At 44.0% G+C, this 8,932-nt stretch overlaps 1 pseudogene; it reads right to left on the bottom strand.

The window, feature by feature from the left end:
* Nucleotides 1-633: 633 nt before the first annotated feature.
* The window catches only part of LOC115141260 (alpha-2-macroglobulin-like), a 49,527-nt pseudogene continuing 41,228 nt past the window's right edge, over nucleotides 634-8,932 (bottom strand).

The following is an 8,932-nucleotide window of genomic DNA, read 5'->3' on the forward strand; positions in this document are numbered from 1 at the left end:
GTGAGGAAGATGAACTGTTGAGCCATCGGCTTACTGCTGAACTAGATTCCACTAATGTTGCCAAGTCCTGATGACAGCCATTCCACTGAGACCAAACAGTACAATAATGCTAATCATTCTGTGCCTTGAGGTCATAATCCTAGTCGGTTATTGTCACTGAACAGTAAGTTCCAGCCCCCCTGTAGATCTGATTGGATAGGTGGTGACGCCAGGTCAAATTGCTTCCGCTTTAGAATGTCATGATCTGGTAGCTTGACATTGTAAAGGATTCTTAATGTGTTTAGGTTTATAGTACCTCAGGCAGGTTAACCATGTCACTCAAGTGTGAGAAAAGACCTTGATATATTTTCCCCACACCGAAATGGGTATAACCAAATGTTCAGTGTTAGAAAAAGGTTTTATACTGTAAAATGTCACTCATTCAACCAGTATTGTACAGAAATACATTTCAAAAGAAGTCTAATGGCCAAGACACTTCAGTTAACATCTAGTCTCCCGCACTGTAGAACATAGCTCCCATATGTTGACTGTACACTTTCATGTATGGATTCTCAATTCAGATCTATTAAACCAGACTCTGTAACATTTGTTTTGAATCCATAGCATGGTTTTATTAACATTTCAATTTGCAGTAGAAACACTACAATCACTTTAGCAGGATTACAACAGAAGTTGAGGTAAAAGCCCAGCTATTCAATTGTGTTCACTTAATGTTAAACAGATGACAAGTTGGTCAATGTGTAACCAGGAACTGTAAGCACCAAATAGAACCCCTCCATTTTATGAACTCTGCCTAAAAAAAACAAACATGCTTCCTAAATAGGAAAGCAATTGGCTGAGCCCAGGTCCAGTCAGCTTGATCGGCTGTCTGTCACACTTCATTGACGATCACCTGTGAAAATGACAATCAATAGATTATTCCCTGCTTTGCCTAGGATTTTACTCCCTATAAAAAAAAAAACAGCTTAACTGACAAATGTAGATACTTTAATTTCACAAACTGAAATTTGTCATATTAGAAATGTAGTTTTATGTACCTACTCTGCACACGGGGAGCTGTATTCACTCACAGCTTCATCACCTGAGAACAGAAAAGAGGAACGCAGAGGTCAGTTCCTTTATAATGATAATTAATTCCCACAGCAGGGGTGAACAAAGTGGCCCATACTGGTGATGTCTTGTTTCCTTTCAATGAACCGGAGTTATGTACGTAACCTTGACACGTATGCCAGTAGCAAATATTTCAGAGAATGGGGTGGTTTGGAAACTGGTATTCCATTAGACAATAAAAACATTTTTTTAAAGCATCCCTTTGTTTATCAAAGATTAGTAAGAGTTAACACTTTCCTATGCTTCTGGAATGGTCGTTAATACACTAACAGCTTACAGACAGCGTGAATGCGCCGGAGGCATGAGGCCAAGGCAATAAATTGCAATGTCCGTACTGTGAGACGCCTAAGACAGGACGGACAGCTAATCATCCTCGTAGTGGCAGACCACGTGTAACACCTGCACAGGATCGGTATGGCAACAACTGTCCAAGTTACACCAGGAACGCACAATCCCTCCATCAGTGCTCAGACTGTCTGCAATAGGCTGGACTGAAGTCTTGTAGGCCTGTTTAAGGCAGGTTGTCAGACATCACCGGCAACAACGTCGCCTATGGGCGCAAACCATCGCTGGACCAGCCAGGACAAGCAAAAAGTGCTCTTCACTGACGAGTAGCGGTTCTGTCTCACCAGGGGTGATGGTCAGATTCGCGTTTATCGTCGAAAGAAGGAGCGTTACGCCGAGACCTGTACTCTTGCGCAGGATCGAGTCGGAGGTGTGTCACAGCATCGTCGGACATGCCTGCAATGACAAGCTCTCTCAACAACGCTGTGCGTTACAGGGAAGACATCCTCCCTCATGTGGTACCCTTCCTGCAGGCTCATCTTAGCATGACAATACCACCAGCCATACTGCTCGTTCTGTGCGTGTTATGCCATGGCCAGTGAAGAGCCCGGATCTCAATCCTATTGAGCACGTCTGGGACCTATTGGATCGGAGGGCCATTCCCACCAGAAGTGTCCGGGAACTTGCAGGTGCCTTGGTGGAGTAACATGTTCATACAAATATTTAAACAACTAAGTTTACTGAAAACAAATGCAGTTGACAGTGAGGACATTTTTTTTGCTGAGTTTATATTACATCACAGTGCATTTCTAGTAAAAGCTAACAAGTTGACACTTATGGTCTAATCCAAGGGGTGTCACTCATTTAATGGAGGGCCTCATCTGCTGGATTTAGTTTCTCTCTCAATTAAGTCGTAGACAACCAGGTGAGGGGACTTCCTTACTAATTTCATCCCCCTCCTCTCCCCTGGAACTATTCCCCAGGTCGTTGCTGCAAATAAATAGGTCACCTTAATTCAAATAGTTACAAGGGCGGAGCAAAAACTCCCACTCGGCCCTCTGGAATGGGTTTGACACACGGTCTAATATCTAGTTGAGTGTTACTCTTTCTCAAATGGAAAAAGATTATCAGTTTATGATAACCCTTGGGGATCATAATGTCTTCTGCGAATGAAATTACAGGGAAATGAAATACCCTGGTATTCCATAAATCCTGATTGGAGGATAATGATATCCTGGTTATTCTCCCTTTTCTGTGAATCCTCCAGTCGGGATTTTGGGAAAACCACATTTATTTAAAGTTCTTGGCAACCCTACACATTTCACTGTGTTAGATGGAATTCTTACTTGTCTGGTAGTAGTCATACACTTTCACCACAGCTGGTTTCAGATTCCTCACAGGCACATCCTCCTCTATGGCCAGGCTGTACGTCTTCGTTTCCTTCTGCTTGAGCTGGAAGAAAAGGAATAATACATTTGACATTGCAGTTCAATGTTATAGATTCACATAGTGTTACTGTGTAAAACCTCCACTACAGTCTTACTTTGATGTTACTGTTCAAGTTAAATCTAGTGTGTAGATGCAAATGAGACCACATCCAACTAGGTTCTGTAACCGATAAAGACAGCCCCGTTTAGATGCAACATTCATTATTCATGTTCCTACCCCATCTAGGTAGATGATGACATGTCCTTCCTCCAGGTCAACACGTTTGACAGTGGGGTCATTTTTCAACTGGAAGAACAGAACACAGGATAAGATCGTGTCAGACAGTTCAACTGATACGTTCGAAGGACAAATACAGGCATTACAATTAGAACAGACACCATTATCATGTTATACATCAACTAATCCTCAAGGGGATATACTTAGGGCCAGGAGTGTTCCCTAAACTGGTAAAACTCCTGGCCCTGATTAAAGGGTGTTCCCCTCAACTGAGGTTCTCTTATTGACTCACAGGCCCGAGGGAGGACTTGTCCAGGACGAAGCCGGAGAGAAGCTTGACATTGATGATCACCATGTTGGTCTCCTCTCGCCGACCGTTGTACCTGTCAGTCACACAGAGTCAGATGAAGGATGGATATTATCTTAAAGGTGCAAATATGCAGGAATCGCTCTGCCATTTCCTGATAGCTTAAGCTAACTAGTAGAATTTTAGCAAAGTTAGTGACAAAACAAGAAAATCATTGGACCATCTAAACCGCTTTGAAATATATTTTCAGTAACCAAACAGGTTTTATTTTATGCCTTTCAAAACCGAAAGTAAAAGATGAAAACGATACTTAATGGGAAGCACAGAACAGATCTAGCACTTCTTCGACTTGCTGTCAATGAGAACGACAGATCTATAACTAATTTCTACATGAATTTGGTCAGGTCGCCGAAAAAGTTAGTGCAGCTTTAAACACGCATTTTAAAATGCATCTACACACTGGTGGTTCAGTCATTATTTTCAGCTGCTATTTCAAGGGTAAAAGGAATACCACTGTACCTGACAGCCACAGACACGATCAGAGATTTCTTGGTGCCGTCACATTTCCCAAGCGTCTCTGTTGAGATGTTGAAAGCAGAGAAGTCAGGAGGAGGGGGAATATTGTAGTGCATGGCGATCTGAAAAGACAGACGATATTACTGAGATGCATGAAATCAACACACATTTCAATGAACAGCACAATTGCATTTCCATTAATGCTGAAATTCTAGGGTTGAAATGTTAGTTTTTGTGCAACAGTGTGCTCTACTGAACACAAACCAGATACTCAGTACATGCAGTACTGAGAGGCAGCAAAGGGGAAAACGACTGGAGCCTGACCTGCACAAACACGCAGCTCTTGCCCTGTGCCTTGATCTTGTAGTCCCCAGGGACCTCCCTCAGCTGCTCCTCCTGATAGAGCAGCCTGTTGTTCTGATTCACAGTAAACTTCATCTTCAGGCCGCCGGCCGAGCTCACACTGACTGTACTGGCGCCCTCTGGACGGAAGGTGGCAGCACTGTACTTGGCCAGGGCCTGCAGTGCTACCACTGTGTCCTGGTGACAGGGCAGGGGGAAATCAAATTCAGCACAACAATTCAAGGAAATCCATGTGTTGTGAAATGATTGTAAAGGCTTTAATACAAATGTCCAATTTGCTACATTTCATATACAAATAAGGATTTGGTGTGATCCATGTACTAACAGTAGGATCTATTGGCAAAGGAGTTGCTAGAGTGAATAAATGTCTACCAGACCAATAAAGTACCTGTGTGGAGGCGAATCCTCCGTAGGGGTTCTGCTGCAGGGCCAGCCATCGGACGATGCCAATGGAGTATTCCAGCCCAAAGCCTGGCATGGTGGGACCGGAGAGCAGCGCCAGCAGCACATAGGATGTCATCTCCACCTCCAGAGAGTCAGTCTTTGTCCCAGAAGCCTCTGCTCTCTCCCAGTGACGATTGCCACCTGTGGGAATTTTCATTGTCAGTTTCCCAGCAGTCAGAAAGGTAGAGAGACATTTTCACAAAGAGACAAGACATACCGGAGGTAGCAGCTATCTTGTCCAGGTGGGTGATGAGCTTGGCCCTCATGTCCTGGTTTTGGGCCAGGGTGAAGGTGTAAGATAGCAGGGCTATGGTGTAGGTGTTCTCCAGCTTGTCAGACACTGCTGCCTTCAGACACATCAGACTCTTCTCCACCATGGGGTCCTGACACACCCACAGACAACAGGATTGTGTTTATTAGGCACCAAACAGAGGAACACTGATTGAAATTAGGGAATATCTGGACCAATAGAAATGGGTTGTCCATTGCGCTCCCTAATGAATACAACGCAGCCCTTTTATCACGTTTTTAATACAGGTATGAGTACTGAATGTTAGCAATATAAATATATTAACTAGTGAATACTATGTATAGTGAGCTTGAGGCTTTGCAGAGAAGAATTGGACAAAAACATATGGATTTTCCCCCATTCTTCTCTGCAGATCCTCTCAAGCTCTGTCAGGTTGGTTGGAGAGTGTTGCTGCACAGCTATTTTCAGGTGTCTCCAGAGGCAAAACAGTCGGCGGTCCTGAGCACTCTGGAGTAGGTTTTCATCAAGGACCTCTGTACTTTGCTCCGTTCATCTTTGCCTTGATCCTGACTAGTCTCCCAGTCCCTGCTACTGAAAAACACCCCCACCATGCTTCACTGTAGAGATGTTGCCAGGTTTCCTACAGACATGGCCCTTTGCATTCAGGCCAAAGAGTTCAGTCAGACCAGAGAATCTTGTTTCTCATGGTCTGAGAGTCTTTTCGCAAACCCCAAGTGGGCTGTTATCTGCCTTTTACTGAGGAGTGGCTTCCATCTGGACACTCTACCATAAAGGCTTGATTGGTGGAGTGCTGCAGAGATGGTTGTCCTTCTGGAAGGTTCTCCCATCTCCACAGAGGAACTCCAGAAATCTGTCAGACTGACCGTCAGGTTCTTGGTCACCGCTGACCAAGGCCCTTCTCCCCCGATTTCTCAGTTTGGCTAGGCGGCCAGCTCTAGGAAGAGTCTTTGTGGTTACAAACTTTTCCAATTTAAGAATGATGGCAGCCACTGTTCTTGGGGACCTTCAATGCTACAGAAATGTGTTGGAACCCTTCCCCAGATCTGTGCCTCGACACAATCTGTCTCGGAGCTCAATGGACAATTCCTTCAACCTCACAGCTTGGTTTTTGCTCTGGCATGCACTGTCAACTGTGGGACATATATATATAACACACAGGTGTGCACCTTTCCAAATCAAGTCCAATCAATTGAATTTACCACAAGTGGACTCCAATCAACTTGTATAAACACCTCAAGAATGATCAATGGAAACAGGATGCACCTGAGCTCAATCTCAAGTCTCATTGCAGAAGATCTGAATACTTGTGTAAATAAGGAATCAGTTTTTTTTATTTTCAATACATTTGCAAACATTTCTACAAACCCGTTTTCGCTTTGTCATTATGGGGTATTGTGTGTAGATCGCTGAGGATTTAAAAAATGTTAAGGCTAATGTAACAATTCTGATTACTTTTCCAGAAGGAACTGTATATTGGGATGTTTAACAAATTAAATATATGGCAAGTGAGGCGTTGTGTGGGTGATATCGTCTTAGAATTGTGTGAAGTAGTTGGACGGCTAAGCAGAAATATCCACTAGGGACGTTCATGTTTTGATAAAAGCACCAAATGTGGCCTTGTTATTCAATAAGATTTTTTAAATACTTGGATATGAAAGAGGTGATAACTCACAGAAGTGTTGCCATCCAGCTCCAGCAGTGCAGCGGTGATGTAGGCAGTGAGCGACACTTGATCCCCAACACCTCCCTATGACAGCAAAGGATGCCAGTAAACTTCATACAGTACTCCAAGGTGATAGTTTCAAAGTCACATTGATATCAAGTGATATCAGGTAAAAACATTGCACTGTTTAAAACATTCACATAATGGTGCACAAAGATAAAAAAACAGGGGGCAAAAAAAACTATTGTTTTGGAGATGCACAAATGCTGTTGGGACTAGTCAGACTGAGGTCCCTTTAGGGAGGTGGTGTGTTCTCAGGACCGGCTAAAACATGCTTGGGATTCTTGTGCTCAGTATGTGCTCCTTTGGGGCACACGTGGGGTCCTACGGTCCTCCTGAACAGTACATTTTGCTACAAGTCAGTGCAATATGATGTAAAGTATTCATATTTGATGTTAAGACTATGTATTATCAAATCTTTTGTTTGTTAGTCATCTAGGATTTTATGCAGACTCCACCATTGCACTCTAAATAGAAGGGGACACTTGCACCAGAACCTCCTGCTGAATCTCTGCCCATAACGTTACCTTCTCACATTTGGTGGCAGCAGAATAATACTCTTATTACCCACTGAGGTCTGACTCCTCTTTACCTTCATGCCGTTATGGAAGAGTTTCCCCACTGACGCGATGCAGCCATCCGTCTGCTGGTGACTGGCCAACCAGGCCTTGGCCTGGGCAATGTGGGCGGGGTCCACAAAGATGTAGGGCTTGGCCCCTCCAAAAGACTTCAGCACAAAGGAGGTGAGCCTGAGTGGACACAGGTCAGATGTCATGAGCCTTGCCTAAACTATGAATCATAGACTCTAGATAACAGAAGCTAGTAGCCATACGGTGTGTGCTGAAGCCAACTATATTTGCGATAGCACATACTAGTATGGATTTGAGACCATCACATTCTTACCTTGATAACATACTGCAACCCCTATAATCTAATGTCATTTTCATGACTTAAAAAAAGAGAAGTAAATTGAGGAATAATGTAAGAGAAGGTATTAGGACTGTGGACAATTGAACTGACCACGTGTTTCCAGACTCATCGCTCTTCCCAAAGGCACTGTAGGAGCCATCGTCATGCTTGTAGTTCAGCTCTCTCTGGTAGCCTGCAACACAAATGGCCAAGTGAACAAAGACACTCCTTCTAGGGACTTGTACTGTATGTGGAAGGTGACATTAACTGGTTCAGAGCCAAATATATACAACAGGTTGTTGCTAGTCAGAGGTGAGATGCACACAGGACCAGACAGCTTATTTAAAAAGTACAAGGCTTACTGCAAATGATATTGTCATATCCCAGGGCATGCTACGTGTGCCATTAAACATTTCATTAACCGTTGCAGTCCATGTCACCAGGGTTGTGTCCAGTAAGAAGATTGTAATTTTTAGGCTGTAACTGAACAGGTCTGATAATAATTGCTTGGTTTTCATTGCAACACATGTTGTGCCTTACTGAACTGGATCCAGCTCACTCACCACTGTCTAGGAAGCCTGTGGCCCTGGTCTGGATCTCCTTGGTGAGCTGCCTGGTGCTTTGCAGGTAGTTGAGGATGTAGATGTTGGGAGCAAAAGCACCATGTTCTGCTCTCCACAGCCATAGGGCATCTGCAACAGGCTGTCCAGGTTCTTCATGGCCCGACCCATCAGGTCACCTGGTGAAAGAGACCAACCATTGAGACAATCGCAGTGGATAGTCGACCAGCAGAGCCCCATTTCTTACCTTAACCAATGCTTATCCTGATCCTCACCCATAACCTTAAGGCAATCATAGATCTGCAGGTGGAATATCCACATCCATGAATAGAGGGATGAAAAATCCTTGCCTACACTTCATCTGCACCAAAATGGAAAACATATCCTGAAAATGTTATAAAACTTTAAATAATTAGGTGTGAAAATTCAGCAAAACAGATGGATAATTCTCACCCAGTACTGAGATGGAGGCCTTGGCAGAGCCCTCCACAAACACCTTAGGCAGCTTCAGAGAGATGTCCTTCTCCACTGGGCCCTCTGGTGACGCGGGACAGATAAACGAGACAGACCGAGTGACTTGAGAACCGTTTTAACCAATTAAAAAGTATCTGTCATCTAAACCACAAAAAATGCACGTCAACTTAATCATCGGGGTAATTATGAGAACGTATGACTGATAGACGTCAGGAGATTACCTGCAGGGCAGAGCAGAGCGTTGTGGCTGACCGTCTCCTGGGTTCCCTCAGCCTGATAGCGGGGAAAGGGAAACGGCACCAAAA

This window comes from Oncorhynchus nerka, unplaced genomic scaffold, assembly GCF_034236695.1.
Source record: "Oncorhynchus nerka isolate Pitt River unplaced genomic scaffold, Oner_Uvic_2.0 unplaced_scaffold_1485, whole genome shotgun sequence".
Classification (NCBI taxonomy): Eukaryota; Metazoa; Chordata; class Actinopteri; order Salmoniformes; family Salmonidae; genus Oncorhynchus; species Oncorhynchus nerka.